This window comes from Salvelinus fontinalis, chromosome 13 (assembly GCF_029448725.1).
Source record: "Salvelinus fontinalis isolate EN_2023a chromosome 13, ASM2944872v1, whole genome shotgun sequence".
Lineage (NCBI taxonomy): Eukaryota > Metazoa > Chordata > Actinopteri > Salmoniformes > Salmonidae > Salvelinus > Salvelinus fontinalis.
The window spans coordinates 2,863,579-2,883,888 of record NC_074677.1 but is presented as its reverse complement, the minus strand read 5'-3'; the positions used below and the strand labels follow the sequence as shown (position 1 = coordinate 2,883,888).

At 32.3% G+C, this 20,310-nt stretch overlaps 1 protein-coding gene across 1 annotated transcript in view; it reads left to right on the top strand.

Annotated features, from left to right (window-relative positions):
- LOC129867917 (transcriptional coactivator YAP1-like) overlaps positions 1–20,310 on the top strand; it is a 67,435-nt gene that overhangs the window by 36,606 nt on the left and 10,519 nt on the right. The gene's annotated exons all lie outside the window — the stretch shown is intronic.

Here is a 20,310-nt window from a genome sequence, read left to right as displayed (position 1 = left end):
ATATACTGACAGGTTACCATAGTCACATTAATATATACTGACAGGTTACCATAGTCACATTAATATATACTGACAGGTTACCATAGTCACATTAATATATACTGACAGGTTACCATAGTCACATTAATATATACTGACAGGTTACCATAGTCACATTAATATATACTGACAGGTTACCATAGTCACATTAATATATACTGACAGGTTACCATAGTCACATTAATATATACTGACAGGTTACCATAGTCACATTCATATATACTGACAGGTTACCATAGTCACATTCATATATACTGACAGGTTACCATAGTCACATTAATATACACTGACAGGTTACCATAGTCACATTAATATATACTGACAGGTTACCATAGTCACATTAATATATACTGACAGGTTACCATAGTCACATTAATATATACTGACAGGTTACCATAGTCACATTAATATATACTGACAGGTTACCATAGTCACATTAATATATACTGACAGGTTACCATAGTCACATTAATATATACTGACAGGTTACCATAGTCACATTAATATATACTGACAGGTTACCATAGTCACATTCATATATACTGACAGGTTACCATAGTTACATTCATATATACTGACAGGTTACCATAGTCACATTCATATATACTGACAGGTTACCATAGTAACATTAATATATACTGACAGGTTACCATAGTCACATTAATATATACTGACAGGTTACCATAGTCACGTTAATATATACTGACAGGTTACCATAGTCACATTAATATATACTGACAGGTTACCATAGTCACATTAATATATACTGACAGGTTACCATAGTCACATTAATATATACTGACAGGTTACCATAGTCACATTAATATATACTGACAGGTTACCATAGTCACATTCATATATACTGACAGGTTACCATAGTCACATTCATATATACTGACAGGTTACCATAGTCACATTCATATATACTGACAGGTTACCATAGTTACATTCATATATACTGACAGGTTACCATAGTCACATTCATATATACTGACAGGTTACCATAGTAACATTAATATATACTGACAGGTTACCATAGTCACATTAATATATACTGACAGGTTACCATAGTCACGTTAATATATACTGACAGGTTACCATAGTCACATTAATATATACTGACAGGTTACCATAGTCACATTAATATATACTGACAGGTTACCATAGTCACATTAATATATACTGACAGGTTACCATAGTCACATTCATATATACTGACAGGTTACCATAGTCACATTCATATATACTGACAGGTTACCATAGTTACATTCATATATACTGACAGGTTACCATAGTCACATTCATATATACTGATAGGTTACCATAGTCACATTCATATATACTGACAGGTTACCATAGTCACATTAATATATACTGACAGGTTACCATAGTCACGTTAATATATACTGACAGGTTACCATAGTCACATTAATATATACTGACAGGTTACCATAGTAACATTAATATATACTGACAGGTTACCATAGTCACATTAATATATACTGACAGGTTACCATAGTCACATTAATATATACTGACAGGTTACCATAGTCACATTAACATATACTGACAGGTTACCATAGTCACATTCATATATACTGACAGGTTACCATAGTTACATTAATATATACTGACAGGTTACCATAGTCACATTAATATATACTGACAGGTTACCATAGTCACATGTATATATACTGACAGGTTACCATAGTCACATTAATATATACTGACAGGTTACCATAGTAACATTCATATATACTGACAGGTTACCATAGTAACATTAATATATACTGACAGGTTACCATAGTCACATTAATATATACTGACAGGTTACCATAGTCACATTAATATATACTGACAGGTTACCATAGTCACATTCATATATACTGACAGGCTACCATAGTCACATTAATATATACTGACAGGTTACCATAGTCACATTAATATATACTGACAGGTTACCATAGTCACATTAATATATACTGACAGGTTACCATAGTCACATTAATATATACTGACAGGTTACCATAGTCACATTCATATATACTGACAGGTTACCATAGTCACATTCATATATACTGACAGGTTACCATAGTTACATTCATATATACTGACAGGTTACCATAGTCACATTCATATATACTGACAGGTTACCATAGTAACATTAATATATACTGACAGGTTACCATAGTCACATTAATATATACTGACAGGTTACCATAGTCACATTAATATATACTGACAGGTTACCATAGTCACATTAATATATACTGACAGGTTACCATAGTCACATTAATATATACTGACAGGTTACCATAGTTACATTCATATATACTGACAGGTTACCATAGTCACATTCATATATACTGACAGGTTACCATAGTAACATTAATATATACTGACAGGTTACCATAGTCACATTAATATATACTGACAGGTTACCATAGTCACATTAATATATACTGACAGGTTACCATAGTCACATTAATATATACTGACAGGTTACCATAGTCACATTAATATATACTGACAGGTTACCATAGTCACATTAATATATACTGACAGGTTACCATAGTCACATTAATATATACTGACAGGTTACCATAGTCACATTAATATATACTGACAGGTTACCATAGTCACATTAATATATACTGACAGGTTACCATAGTCACATTAATATATACTGACAGGTTACCATAGTCACATTAATATATACTGACAGGTTACCATAGTCACATTAATATATACTGACAGGTTACCATAGTCACATTAATATATACTGACAGGTTACCATAGTCACATTAATATATACTGACAGGTTACCATAGTCACATTAATATATACTGACAGGTTACCATAGTCACATTAATATATACTGACAGGTTACCATAGTCACATTAATATATACTGACAGGTTACCATAGTCACATTAATATATACTGACAGGTTACCATAGTCACATTAATATATACTGACAGGTTACCATAGTCACATTAATATATACTGACAGGTTACCATAGTCACATTAATATATACTGACAGGTTACCATAGTCACATTAATATATACTGACAGGTTACCATAGTCACATTAATATATACTGACAGGTTACCATAGTCACATTAATATATACTGACAGGTTACCATAGTCACATTAATATATACTGACAGGTTACCATAGTCACATTAATATATACTGACAGGTTACCATAGTCACATTAATATATACTGACAGGTTACCATAGTCACATTAATATATACTGACAGGTTACCATAGTCACATTAATATATACTGACAGGTTACCATAGTCACATTAATATATACTGACAGGTTACCATAGTCACATTAATATATACTGACAGGTTACCATAGTCACATTAATATATACTGACAGGTTACCATAGTCACATTAATATATACTGACAGGTTACCATAGTCACATTAATATATACTGACAGGTTACCATAGTCACATTAATATATACTGACAGGTTACCATAGTCACATTAATATATACTGACAGGTTACCATAGTCACATTAATATATACTGACAGGTTACCATAGTCACATTAATATATACTGACAGGTTACCATAGTCACATTAATATATACTGACAGGTTACCATAGTCACATTAATATATACTGACAGGTTACCATAGTCACATTAATATATACTGACAGGTTACCATAGTCACATTAATATATACTGACAGGTTACCATAGTCACATTAATATATACTGACAGGTTACCATAGTCACATTAATATATACTGACAGGTTACCATAGTCACATTAATATATACTGACAGGTTACCATAGTCACATTATATATACTGACAGGTTACCATAGTCACATGTATATATACTGACAGGTTACCATAGTCACATTAATATATACTGACAGGTTACCATAGTCACATTAATATATACTGACAGGTTACCATAGTCACATTAATATATACTGACAGGTTACCATAGTCACATTAATATATACTGACAGGTTACCATAGTCACATTAATATATACTGACAGGTTACCATAGTCACATTAATATATACTGACAGGTTACCATAGTCACATTAATATATACTGACAGGTTACCATAGTCACATTAATATATACTGACAGGTTACCATAGTCACATTAATATATACTGACAGGTTACCATAGTCACATTAATATATACTGACAGGTTACCATAGTCACATTAATATATACTGACAGGTTACCATAGTCACATTAATATATACTGACAGGTTACCATAGTCACATTAATATATACTGACAGGTTACCATAGTCACATTAATATATACTGACAGGTTACCATAGTCACATTAATATATACTGACAGGTTACCATAGTCACATTAATATATACTGACAGGTTACCATAGTCACATTAATATATACTGACAGGTTACCATAGTCACATTAATATATACTGACAGGTTACCATAGTCACATTAATATATACTGACAGGTTACCATAGTCACATTAATATATACTGACAGGTTACCATAGTCACATTAATATATACTGACAGGTTACCATAGTCACATTAATATATACTGACAGGTTACCATAGTCACATTAATATATACTGACAGGTTACCATAGTCACATTAATATATACTGACAGGTTACCATAGTCACATTAATATATACTGACAGGTTACCATAGTCACATTAATATATACTGACAGGTTACCATAGTCACATTAATATATACTGACAGGTTACCATAGTCACATTAATATATACTGACAGGTTACCATAGTCACATTAATATATACTGACAGGTTACCATAGTCACATTAATATATACTGACAGGTTACCATAGTCACATTAATATATACTGACAGGTTACCATAGTCACATTAATATATACTGACAGGTTACCATAGTCACATTAATATATACTGACAGGTTACCATAGTCACATTAATATATACTGACAGGTTACCATAGTCACATTAATATATACTGACAGGTTACCATAGTCACATTAATATATACTGACAGGCTACCATAGTCACATTAATATATACTGACAGGTTACCATAGTCACATTAATATATACTGACAGGTTACCATAGTCACATTAATATATACTGACAGGTTACCATAGTCACATGTATATATACTGACAGGTTACCATAGTCACATGTATATATACTGACAGGTTACCATAGTCACATTAATATATACTGACAGGTTACCATAGTCACATTAATATATACTGACAGGTTACCATAGTCACATTAATATATACTGACAGGTTACCATAGTCACATTAATATATACTGACAGGTTACCATAGTCACATTAATATATACTGACAGGTTACCATAGTCACATTAATATATACTGACAGGTTACCATAGTCACATTAATATATACTGACAGGTTACCATAGTCACATTAATATATACTGACAGGTTACCATAGTCACATTAATATATACTGACAGGTTACCATAGTCACATTAATATATACTGACAGGTTACCATAGTCACATTAATATATACTGACAGGTTACCATAGTCACATTAATATATACTGACAGGTTACCATAGTCACATTCATATATACTGACAGGTTACCATAGTCACATTCATATATACTGACAGGTTACCATAGTCACATTCATATATACTGACAGGTTACCATAGTCACATTAATATATACTGACAGGTTACCATAGTCACATTAATATATACTGACAGGTTACCATAGTCACATTAATATATACTGACAGGTTACCATAGTCACATTAATATATACTGACAGGTTACCATAGTCACATTAATATATACTGACAGGTTACCATAGTCACATTAATATATACTGACAGGTTACCATAGTCACATTCATATATACTGACAGGTTACCATAGTCACATTCATATATACTGACAGGTTACCATAGTCACATTAATATATACTGACAGGTTACCATAGTCACATTAATATATACTGACAGGTTACCATAGTCACATTAATATATACTGACAGGTTACCATAGTCACATTAATATATACTGACAGGTTACCATAGTCACATTAATATATACTGACAGGTTACCATAGTCACATTAATATATACTGACAGGTTACCATAGTCACATTAATATATACTGACAGGTTACCATAGTCACATTCATATATACTGACAGGTTACCATAGTCACATTAATATATACTGACAGGTTACCATAGTCACATTAATATATACTGACAGGTTACCATAGTCACATTAATATATACTGACAGGTTACCATAGTCACATTAATATATACTGACAGGTTACCATAGTCACATTCATATATACTGACAGGTTACCATAGTCACATTCATATATACTGACAGGTTACCATAGTCACATTAATATATACTGACAGGTTACCATAGTCACATTAATATATACTGACAGGTTACCATAGTCACATTAATATATACTGACAGGTTACCATAGTCACATTCATATATACTGACAGGTTACCATAGTCACATTCATATATACTGACAGGTTACCATAGTCACATTCATATATACTGACAGGTTACCATAGTTACATTCATATATACTGACAGGTTACCATAGTCACATTCATATATACTGACAGGTTACCATAGTAACATTAATATATACTGACAGGTTACCATAGTCACATTAATATATACTGACAGGTTACCATAGTCACGTTAATATATACTGACAGGTTACCATAGTCACATTAATATATACTGACAGGTTACCATAGTCACATTAATATATACTGACAGGTTACCATAGTCACATTAATATATACTGACAGGTTACCATAGTCACATTCATATATACTGACAGGTTACCATAGTCACATTCATATATACTGACAGGTTACCATAGTTACATTCATATATACTGACAGGTTACCATAGTCACATTCATATATACTGATAGGTTACCATAGTCACATTCATATATACTGACAGGTTACCATAGTCACATTCATATATACTGACAGGTTACCATAGTCACGTTAATATATACTGACAGGTTACCATAGTCACATTAATATATACTGACAGGTTACCATAGTAACATTAATATATACTGACAGGTTACCATAGTCACATTAATATATACTGACAGGTTACCATAGTCACATTAATATATACTGACAGGTTACCATAGTCACATTAACATATACTGACAGGTTACCATAGTCACATTCATATATACTGACAGGTTACCATAGTTACATTAATATATACTGACAGGTTACCATAGTCACATTAATATATACTGACAGGTTACCATAGTCACATGTATATATACTGACAGGTTACCATAGTCACATTAATATATACTGACAGGTTACCATAGTAACATTCATATATACTGACAGGTTACCATAGTAACATTAATATATACTGACAGGTTACCATAGTCACATTAATATATACTGACAGGTTACCATAGTCACATTAATATATACTGACAGGTTACCATAGTCACATTCATATATACTGACAGGTTACCATAGTCACATTAATATATACTGACAGGTTACCATAGTAACATTAATATACACTGACAGGTTACCATAGTCACATTAATATATACTGACAGGTTACCATAGTCACATTAATATATACTGACAGGTTACCATAGTCACATTCATATATACTGACAGGTTACCATAGTCACATTCATATATACTGACAGGTTACCATAGTTACATTCATATATACTGACAGGTTACCATAGTCACATGTATATATACTGACAGGTTACCATAGTCACATGTATATATACTGACAGGTTACCATAGTCACATTAATATATACTGACAGGTTACCATAGTCACATTAATATATACTGACAGGTTACCATAGTCACATTAATATATACTGACAGGTTACCATAGTAACATTCATATATACTGACAGGTTACCATAGTAACATTAATATATACTGACAGGTTACCATAGTCACATTAAATATACTGACAGGTTACCATAGTCACATTAATATATACTGACAGGTTACCATAGTCACATTAATATATACTGACAGGTTACCATAGTTACATTCATATATACTGACAGGTTACCATAGTCACATTCATATATACTGACAGGTTACCATAGTCACATTAATATATACTGACAGGTTACCATAGTCACATTAATATATACTGACAGGTTACCATAGTCACATTAATATATACTGACAGGTTACCATAGTCACATTCATATATACTGACAGGTTACCATAGTCACATTCATATATACTGACAGGTTACCATAGTCACATTAATATATACTGACAGGTTACCATAGTCACATTAATATATACTGACAGGTTACCATAGTCACATTAATATATACTGACAGGTTACCATAGTCACATTAATATATACTGACAGGTTACCATAGTCACAGTAATATATACTGACAGGTTACCATAGTCACATATACTGACAGGTTACTATAGTCACATTAATATATACTGACAGGTTACCATAGTCACATTAATATATACTGACAGGTTACCATAGTCACATGTATATATACTGACAGGTTACCATAGTCACATGTATATATACTGACAGGTTACCATAGTCACATGTATATATACTGACAGGTTACCATAGTCACATTAATATATACTGACAGGTTACCATAGTCACATTAATATATACTGACAGGTTACCATAGTCACATGTATATATACTGACAGGTTACCATAGTCACATTAATATATACTGACAGGTTACCATAGTCACATTAATATATACTGACAGGTTACCATAGTCACATTAATATATACTGACAGGTTACCATAGTCACATTAATATATACTGACAGGTTACCATAGTCACATTCATATATACTGACAGGTTACCATAGTCACATTCATATATACTGACAGGTTACCATAGTCACATTCATATATACTGACAGGTTACCATAGTCACATTAATATATACTGACAGGTTACCATAGTCACATTAATATATACTGACAGGTTACCATAGTCACATTAATATATACTGACAGGTTACCATAGTCACATTAATATATACTGACAGGTTACCATAGTCACAGTAATATATACTGACAGGTTACCATAGTCACATATACTGACAGGTTACTATAGTCACATTAATATATACTGACAGGTTACCATAGTCACATTAATATATACTGACAGGTTACCATAGTCACATTAATATATACTGACAGGTTACCATAGTCACATTAATATATACTGACAGGTTACCATAGTCACATTAATATATACTGACAGGTTACCATAGTCACATTAATATATACTGACAGGTTACCATAGTCACATTAATATATACTGACAGGTTACCATAGTCACATTAATATATACTGACAGGTTACCATAGTCACATTAATATATACTGACAGGTTACCATAGTCACATTAATATATACTGACAGGTTACCATAGTCACATTAATATATACTGACAGGTTACCATAGTCACATTCATATATACTGACAGGTTACCATAGTCACATTAATATTTACATTTTACATTTAAGTCATTTAGCAGACGCTCTTATACTGACAGGTTACCATAGTAACATTAATATACACTGACAGGTTACCATAGTCACATTAATATATACTGACAGGTTACCATAGTCACATTAATATATACTGACAGGTTACCATAGTCACATTAATATATACTGACAGGTTACCATAGTCACATTAATATATACTGACAGGTTACCATAGTAACATTAATATACACTGACAGGTTACCATAGTCACATTCATATATACTGACAGGTTACCATAGTCACATTCATATATACTGACAGGTTACCATAGTCACATTAATATACACTGACAGGTTACCATAGTCACATTCATATATACTGACAGGTTACCATAGTCACATTCATATATACTGACAGGTTACCATAGTCACATTAATATACACTGACAGGTTACCATAGTCACATTCATATATACTGACAGGTTACCATAGTCACATTCATATACACTGACAGGTTACCATAGTCACATTAATATACACTGACAGGTTACCATAGTCACATTAATATATACTGACAGGTTACCATAGTCACATTAATATATACTGACAGGTTACCATAGTCACATTAATATATACTGACAGGTTACCATAGTCACAGTAATATATACTGACAGGTTACCATAGTCACATATACTGACAGGTTACTATAGTCACATTAATATATACTGACAGGTTACCATAGTCACATTAATATATACTGACAGGTTACCATAGTCACATTAATATATACTGACAGGCTACCATAGTCACATTAATATATACTGACAGGTTACCATAGTAACATTAATATATACTGACAGGTTACCATAGTCACATTAATATATACTGACAGGTTACCATAGTCACATTAATATATACTGACAGGTTACCATAGTCACATTAATATATACTGACAGGTTACCATAGTCACATTAATATATACTGACAGGTTACCATAGTCACATTAATATATACTGACAGGTTACCATAGTCACATTAATATATACTGACAGGTTACCATAGTCACATTAATATATACTGACAGGTTACCATAGTCACATTAATATATACTGACAGGTTACCATAGTCACATTCATATATACTGACAGGTTACCATAGTCACATTCATATATACTGACAGGTTACCATAGTCACATTCATATATACTGACAGGTTACCATAGTCACATTCATATATACTGACAGGTTACCATAGTCACATTAATATATACTGACAGGTTACCATAGTCACATTAATATATACTGACAGGTTACCATAGTCACATTAATATATACTGACAGGTTACCATAGTCACATTAATATATACTGACAGGTTACCATAGTCACATTAATATATACTGACAGGTTACCATAGTCACATTAATATATACTGACAGGTTACCATAGTCACATTAATATATACTGACAGGTTACCATAGTCACATTCATATATACTGACAGGTTACCATAGTCACATTAATATATACTGACAGGTTACCATAGTCACATTAATATATACTGACAGGTTACCATAGTCACATTCATATATACTGACAGGTTACCATAGTCACATTAATATATACTGACAGGTTACCATAGTCACATTAATATATACTGACAGGTTACCATAGTCACATTAATATATACTGACAGGTTACCATAGTCACATTAATATATACTGACAGGTTACCATAGTCACATTAATATATACTGACAGGTTACCATAGTCACATTAATATATACTGACAGGTTACCATAGTCACATTAATATATACTGACAGGTTACCATAGTCACATTCATATATACTGACAGGTTACCATAGTCACATTAATATATACTGACAGGTTACCATAGTCACATTAATATATACTGACAGGTTACCATAGTCACATTAATATATACTGACAGGTTACCATAGTCACATTAATATATACTGACAGGTTACCATAGTCACATTCATATATACTGACAGGTTACCATAGTCACATTCATATATACTGACAGGTTACCATAGTCACATTCATATATACTGACAGGTTACCATAGTCACATTAATATATACTGACAGGTTACCATAGTCACATTAATATATACTGACAGGTTACCATAGTCACATTAATATATACTGACAGGTTACCATAGTCACATTAATATATACTGACAGGTTACCATAGTCACATTAATATATACTGACAGGTTACCATAGTCACATTAATATATACTGACAGGTTACCATAGTCACATTAATATATACTGACAGGTTACCATAGTCACATTAATATATACTGACAGGTTACCATAGTCACATTCATATATACTGACAGGTTACCATAGTCACATTAATATATACTGACAGGTTACCATAGTCACATTAATATATACTGACAGGTTACCATAGTCACATTAATATATACTGACAGGTTACCATAGTCACATTAATATATACTGACAGGTTACCATAGTCACATTAATATATACTGACAGGTTACCATAGTCACATTAATATATACTGACAGGTTACCATAGTCACATTAATATATACTGACAGGTTACCATAGTCACATTAATATATACTGACAGGTTACCATAGTCACATTAATATATACTGACAGGTTACCATAGTCACATTAATATATACTGACAGGTTACCATAGTCACATTAATATATACTGACAGGTTACCATAGTCACATTAATATATACTGACAGGTTACCATAGTCACATTAATATATACTGACAGGTTACCATAGTCACATTAATATATACTGACAGGTTACCATAGTCACATTAATATATACTGACAGGTTACCATAGTCACATTAATATATACTGACAGGTTACCATAGTCACATTAATATATACTGACAGGTTACCATAGTCACATTAATATATACTGACAGGTTACCATAGTCACATTAATATATACTGACAGGTTACCATAGTCACATTAATATATACTGACAGGTTACCATAGTCACATTAATATATACTGACAGGTTACCATAGTCACATTATATATACTGACAGGTTACCATAGTCACATTAATATATACTGACAGGTTACCATAGTCACATTAATATATACTGACAGGTTACCATAGTCACATTAATATATACTGACAGGTTACCATAGTCACATTAATATATACTGACAGGTTACCATAGTCACATTAATATATACTGACAGGTTACCATAGTCACATTAATATATACTGACAGGTTACCATAGTCACATTAATATATACTGACAGGTTACCATAGTCACATTAATATATACTGACAGGTTACCATAGTCACATTAATATATACTGACAGGTTACCATAGTCACATTAATATATACTGACAGGTTACCATAGTCACATTAATATATACTGACAGGTTACCATAGTCACATTAATATATACTGACAGGTTACCATAGTCACATTAATATATACTGACAGGTTACCATAGTCACATTATATATACTGACAGGTTACCATAGTCACATGTATATATACTGACAGGTTACCATAGTCACATTAATATATACTGACAGGTTACCATAGTCACATTAATATATACTGACAGGTTACCATAGTCACATTAATATATACTGACAGGTTACCATAGTCACATTAATATATACTGACAGGTTACCATAGTCACATTAATATATACTGACAGGTTACCATAGTCACATTAATATATACTGACAGGTTACCATAGTCACATTAATATATACTGACAGGTTACCATAGTCACATTAATATATACTGACAGGTTACCATAGTCACATTAATATATACTGACAGGTTACCATAGTCACATTAATATATACTGACAGGTTACCATAGTCACATTAATATATACTGACAGGTTACCATAGTCACATTAATATATACTGACAGGTTACCATAGTCACATTAATATATACTGACAGGTTACCATAGTCACATTAATATATACTGACAGGTTACCATAGTCACATTAATATATACTGACAGGTTACCATAGTCACATTAATATATACTGACAGGTTACCATAGTCACATTCATATATACTGACAGGTTACCATAGTCACATTAATATATACTGACAGGTTACCATAGTCACATTAATATATACTGACAGGTTACCATAGTCACATTAATATATACTGACAGGTTACCATAGTCACATGTATATATACTGACAGGTTACCATAGTCACATGTATATATACTGACAGGTTACCATAGTCACATTAATATATACTGACAGGTTACCATAGTCACATTAATATATACTGACAGGTTACCATAGTCACATTAATATATACTGACAGGTTACCATAGTCACATTATATATACTGACAGGTTACCATAGTCACATTAATATATACTGACAGGTTACCATAGTCACATTAATATATACTGACAGGTTACCATAGTCACATTAATATATACTGACAGGTTACCATAGTCACATTAATATATACTGACAGGTTACCATAGTCACATTCATATATACTGACAGGTTACCATAGTCACATTCATATATACTGACAGGTTACCATAGTCACATTAATATATACTGACAGGTTACCATAGTCACATTAATATATACTGACAGGTTACCATAGTCACATTAATATATACTGACAGGTTACCATAGTCACATTCATATATACTGACAGGTTACCATAGTCACATTCATATATACTGACAGGTTACCATAGTCACATTAATATATACTGACAGGTTACCATAGTCACATTAATATATACTGACAGGTTACCATAGTCACATTAATATATACTGACAGGTTACCATAGTCACATTAATATATACTGACAGGTTACCATAGTCACATTAATATATACTGACAGGTTACCATAGTCACATTATATATACTGACAGGTTACCATAGTCACATTAATATATACTGACAGGTTACCATAGTCACATTAATATATACTGACAGGTTACCATAGTCACATTAATATATACTGACAGGTTACCATAGTCACATTAATATATACTGACAGGTTACCATAGTCACATTAATATATACTGACAGGTTACCATAGTCACATTAATATATACTGACAGGTTACCATAGTCACATTAATATATACTGACAGGTTACCATAGTCACATTAATATATACTGACAGGTTACCATAGTCACATTAATATATACTGACAGGTTACCATAGTCACATTAATATATACTGACAGGTTACCATAGTCACATTAATATATACTGACAGGTTACCATAGTCACATTAATATATACTGACAGGTTACCATAGTCACATTAATATATACTGACAGGTTACCATAGTCACATTAATATATACTGACAGGTTACCATAGTCACATTAATATATACTGACAGGTTACCATAGTCACATTAATATATACTGACAGGTTACCATAGTCACATTAATATATACTGACAGGTTACCATAGTCACATTAATATATACTGACAGGTTACCATAGTCACATTAATATATACTGACAGGTTACCATAGTCACAGTAATATATACTGACAGGTTACCATAGTCACATATACTGACAGGTTACTATAGTCACATTAATATATACTGACAGGTTACCATAGTCACATTAATATATACTGACAGGTTACCATAGTCACATTAATATATACTGACAGGTTACTACCATAGTCACATTAATATATACTGACAGGTTACCATAGTTACATTAATATATACTGACAGGTTACCATAGTCACATTAATATATACTGACAGGTTACCATAGTCACATTAATATATACTGACAGGTTACCATAGTCACATTAATATATACTGACAGGTTACCATAGTCACATTAATATATACTGACAGGTTACCATAGTCACATTAATATATACTGACAGGTTACCATAGTCACATTCATATATACTGACAGGTTACCATAGTCACATTAATATATACTGACAGGTTACCATAGTCACATTAATATATACTGACAGGTTACCATAGTCACATTAATATATACTGACAGGTTACCATAGTCACATTAATATATACTGACAGGTTACCATAGTCACATTAATATATACTGACAGGTTACCATAGTCACATTAATATATACTGACAGGTTACCATAGTCACATTAATATATACTGACAGGTTACCATAGTCACATTAATATATACTGACAGGTTACCATAGTCACATTAATATATACTGACAGGTTACCATAGTCACATTAATATATACTGACAGGTTACCATAGTCACATTAATATATACTGACAGGTTACCATAGTCACATTAATATATACTGACAGGTTACCATAGTCACATTAATATATACTGACAGGTTACCATAGTCACATTAATATATACTGACAGGTTACCATAGTCACATTAATATATACTGACAGGTTACCATAGTCACATGTATATATACTGACAGGTTACCATAGTCACATTAATATATACTGACAGGTTACCATAGTCACATTAATATATACTGACAGGTTACCATAGTCACATTAATATATACTGACAGGTTACCATAGTCACATTAATATATACTGACAGGTTACCATAGTCACATGTATATATACTGACAGGTTACCATAGTCACATTAATATATACTGACAGGTTACCATAGTCACATTAATATATACTGACAGGTTACCATAGTCACATTAATATATACTGACAGGTTACCATAGTCACATTAATATATACTGACAGGTTACCATAGTCACATTAATATATACTGACAGGTTACCATAGTCACATTAATATATACTGACAGGTTACCATAGTCACATTAATATATACTGACAGGTTACCATAGTCACATTAATATATACTGACAGGTTACCATAGTCACATGTAATATATACTGACAGGTTACCATAGTCACATTAATATATACTGACAGGTTACCATAGTCACATTAATATATACTGACAGGTTACCATAGTCACATTAATATATACTGACAGGTTACCATAGTCACATTAATATATACTGACAGGTTACCATAGTCACATTAATATATACTGACAGGTTACCATAGTCACATTAATATATACTGACAGGTTACCATAGTCACATTAATATATACTGACAGGTTACCATAGTCACATTAATATATACTGACAGGTTACCATAGTCACATTAATATATACTGACAGGTTACCATAGTCACATTAATATATACTGACAGGTTACCATAGTCACATTAATATATACTGACAGGTTACCATAGTCACATTAATATATACTGACAGGTTACCATAGTCACATTCATATATACTGACAGGTTACCATAGTTACATTAATATATACTGACAGGTTACCATAGTCACATTAATATATACTGACAGGTTACCATAGTCACATTCATATATACTGACAGGTTACCATAGTCACATTCATATATACTGACAGGTTACCATAGTAACATTAATATATACTGACAGGTTACCATAGTCACATTAATATATACTGACAGGTTACCATAGTCACATTAATATATACTGACAGGTTACCATAGTCACAGTAATATATACTGACAGGTTACCATAGTCACATTAATATATACTGACGGGTTAACATAGTCACATTAATATATACTGACAGGTTACCATAGTCACATGTATATATACTGACAGGTTACCATAGTCACATGTATATATACTGACAGGTTACCATAGTCACATTAATATATACTGACAGGTTACCATAGTCACATTAATATATACTGACAGGTTACCATAGTCACATTAATATATACTGACAGGTTACCATAGTCACATTCATATATACTGACAGGTTACCATAGTCACATTAATATATACTGACAGGTTACCATAGTCACATTAATATATACTGACAGGTTACCATAGTCACATTAATATATACTGACAGGTTACCATAGTCACAGTAATATATACTGACAGGTTACCATAGTCACAGTAATATATACTGACACGTTACCATAGTCACAGTATAATACACTGACAGGTTACCATAGTCACATTCATATATACTGACAGGTTACCATAGTCACATTAATATATACTGACAGGTTACCATAGTCACATTCATATATACTGACAGGTTACCATAGTCACATTAATATATACTGACAGGTTACCATAGTCACATTCATATATACTGACAGGTTACCATAGTCACATTCATATATACTGACAGGTTACCATAGTCACATTAATATATACTGACAGGTTACCATAGTCACGTTAATATATACTGACAGGTTACCATAGTCACATGTATATATACTGACAGGTTACCATAGTCACATTAATATATACTGACAGGTTACCATAGTCACATTAATATATACTGACAGGTTACCATAGTCACATTAATATATACTGACAGGTTACCATAGTCACATGTATATATACTGACAGGTTACCATAGTCACATTAATATATACTGACAGGTTACCATAGTCACATTAATATATACTGACAGGTTATAATAGTCACATTCATATATACTGACAGGTTACCATAGTTACATTCATATATACTGACAGGTTACCATAGTCACATTCATATATACTGACAGGTTACCATAGTCACATTAATATATACTGACAGGTTACCATAGTCACATTAATATATACTGACAGGTTACCATAGTCACATTAATATATACTGACAGGTTACCATAGTCACATTAATATATACTGACAGGTTACCATAGTCACATGTATATATACTGACGGGTTACCATAGTCACATTAATATATACTGACAGGTTACCATAGTCACATTAATATATACTGACAGGTTACCATAGTCACATTCATATATACTGACAGGTTACCATAGTCACATTAATATATACTGACAGGTTACCATAGTCACATTCATATATACTGACAGATTACCATAGTCACATTAATATATACTGACAGGTTACCATAGTCACATTCATATATACTGACAGGTTACCATAGTCACATTAATATATACTGACAGGTTACCATAGTCACATTAATATATACTGACAGGTTACCATAGTCACATGTATATATACTGACGGGTTACCATAGTCACATTAATATATACTGACAGGTTACCATAGTCACATTAATATATACTGACAGGTTACCATAGTCACATTAATATATACTGACAGGTTACCATAGTCACATTAATATATACTGACAGGTTACCATAGTCACATTAATATATACTGACAGGTTACCATAGTCACATTAATATATACAGACAGGTTACCATAGTCACATTAATATATACTGACAGGTTACCATAGTCACAGTAATATATACTGACAGGTTACCATAGTAACATATACTGACAGGTTACCATAGTCACAGTAATATATACTGACAGGTTACCATAGTCACAGTAATATATACTGACAGGTTACCATAGTCACAGTAATATATACTGACAGGTTACCATAGTCACAGTAATATATACTGACAGGTTACCATAGTCACAGTAACATATACTGCCAGGTTACCATAGTCACAGTAACATATACTGACAGGTTACCATAGTCACAGTAATATATACTGACAGGTTACCATAGTCACAGTAATATATACTGACAGGTTACCATAGTAACATATACTGACAGGTTACCATAGTCACGTTAATATATACTGACAGGTTACCATAGTCACATTAATATATACTGACAGGTTACCATAGTCACATTAATATATACTGACAGGTTACCATAGTCACATTAATATACACTGACAGTTTACCATAGTCACATTAATATATACTGACAGGTTACCATAGTCACATTAATATACACTGACAGGTTACCATAGTCACATTAATATATACTGACAGGTTACCATAGTCACATTAATATATACTGACAGGTTACCATAGTCACATTAATATACACTGACAGGTTACCATAGTCACAGTAATATATACTGACAGGTTACCATAGTCACATTAATATATACTGACAGGTTACCATAGTCACATTAATATATACTGACAGGTTACCATAGTCACATTCATATATACTGACAGGTTACCATAGTCACATTAATATATACTGACAGGTTACCATAGTGACATTAATATACACTGACAGGTTACCATAGTCACATTAATATACACTGACAAGTTACCATAGTAACATTAATATATACTGACAGGTTACCATAGTCACATTAATATTCACTGAGTGTACAAAACATTAGGAACACCTGCTCTTTCCATAACATAGACTGACCAGGTGAAATCTTTGATCCCTTATTGATGTCACCTGTTAAATCCACTTCAATCAGTGTAGATGAAGGGGAGGAGACGGGTTAAAGGAGGATTTTTAAGCCTCGAGAAAATTGAGACATGGATTGTGTATCTGTGCCATTCAGAGGGTGAATGGGCAAGGCAGAAGATTTAAGTGCCTTTGAACGGGGTATGGCAGTAGGTGCCTTTGAACAGGGTATGGTAGTAGGTGCCTTTGAACGGGGTATGGTAGTAGGTGCCTTTGAACAGGGTATGGCAGTAGGTGCCTTTGAACAGGGTGATAGTAGTAGGTGCCTTTGAACAGGGTATGGCAGTAGGTGCCTTTGAACGGGGTATGGCAGTAGGTGCCTTTGAACGGGGTAATGGCAGTAGGTACCTTTGAACAGGGTATGGCAGTAGGTGCCTTTGAACGGGGTATGGCAGTAGGTGCCTTTGAACGGGGTATGGTAGTAGGTGCCTTT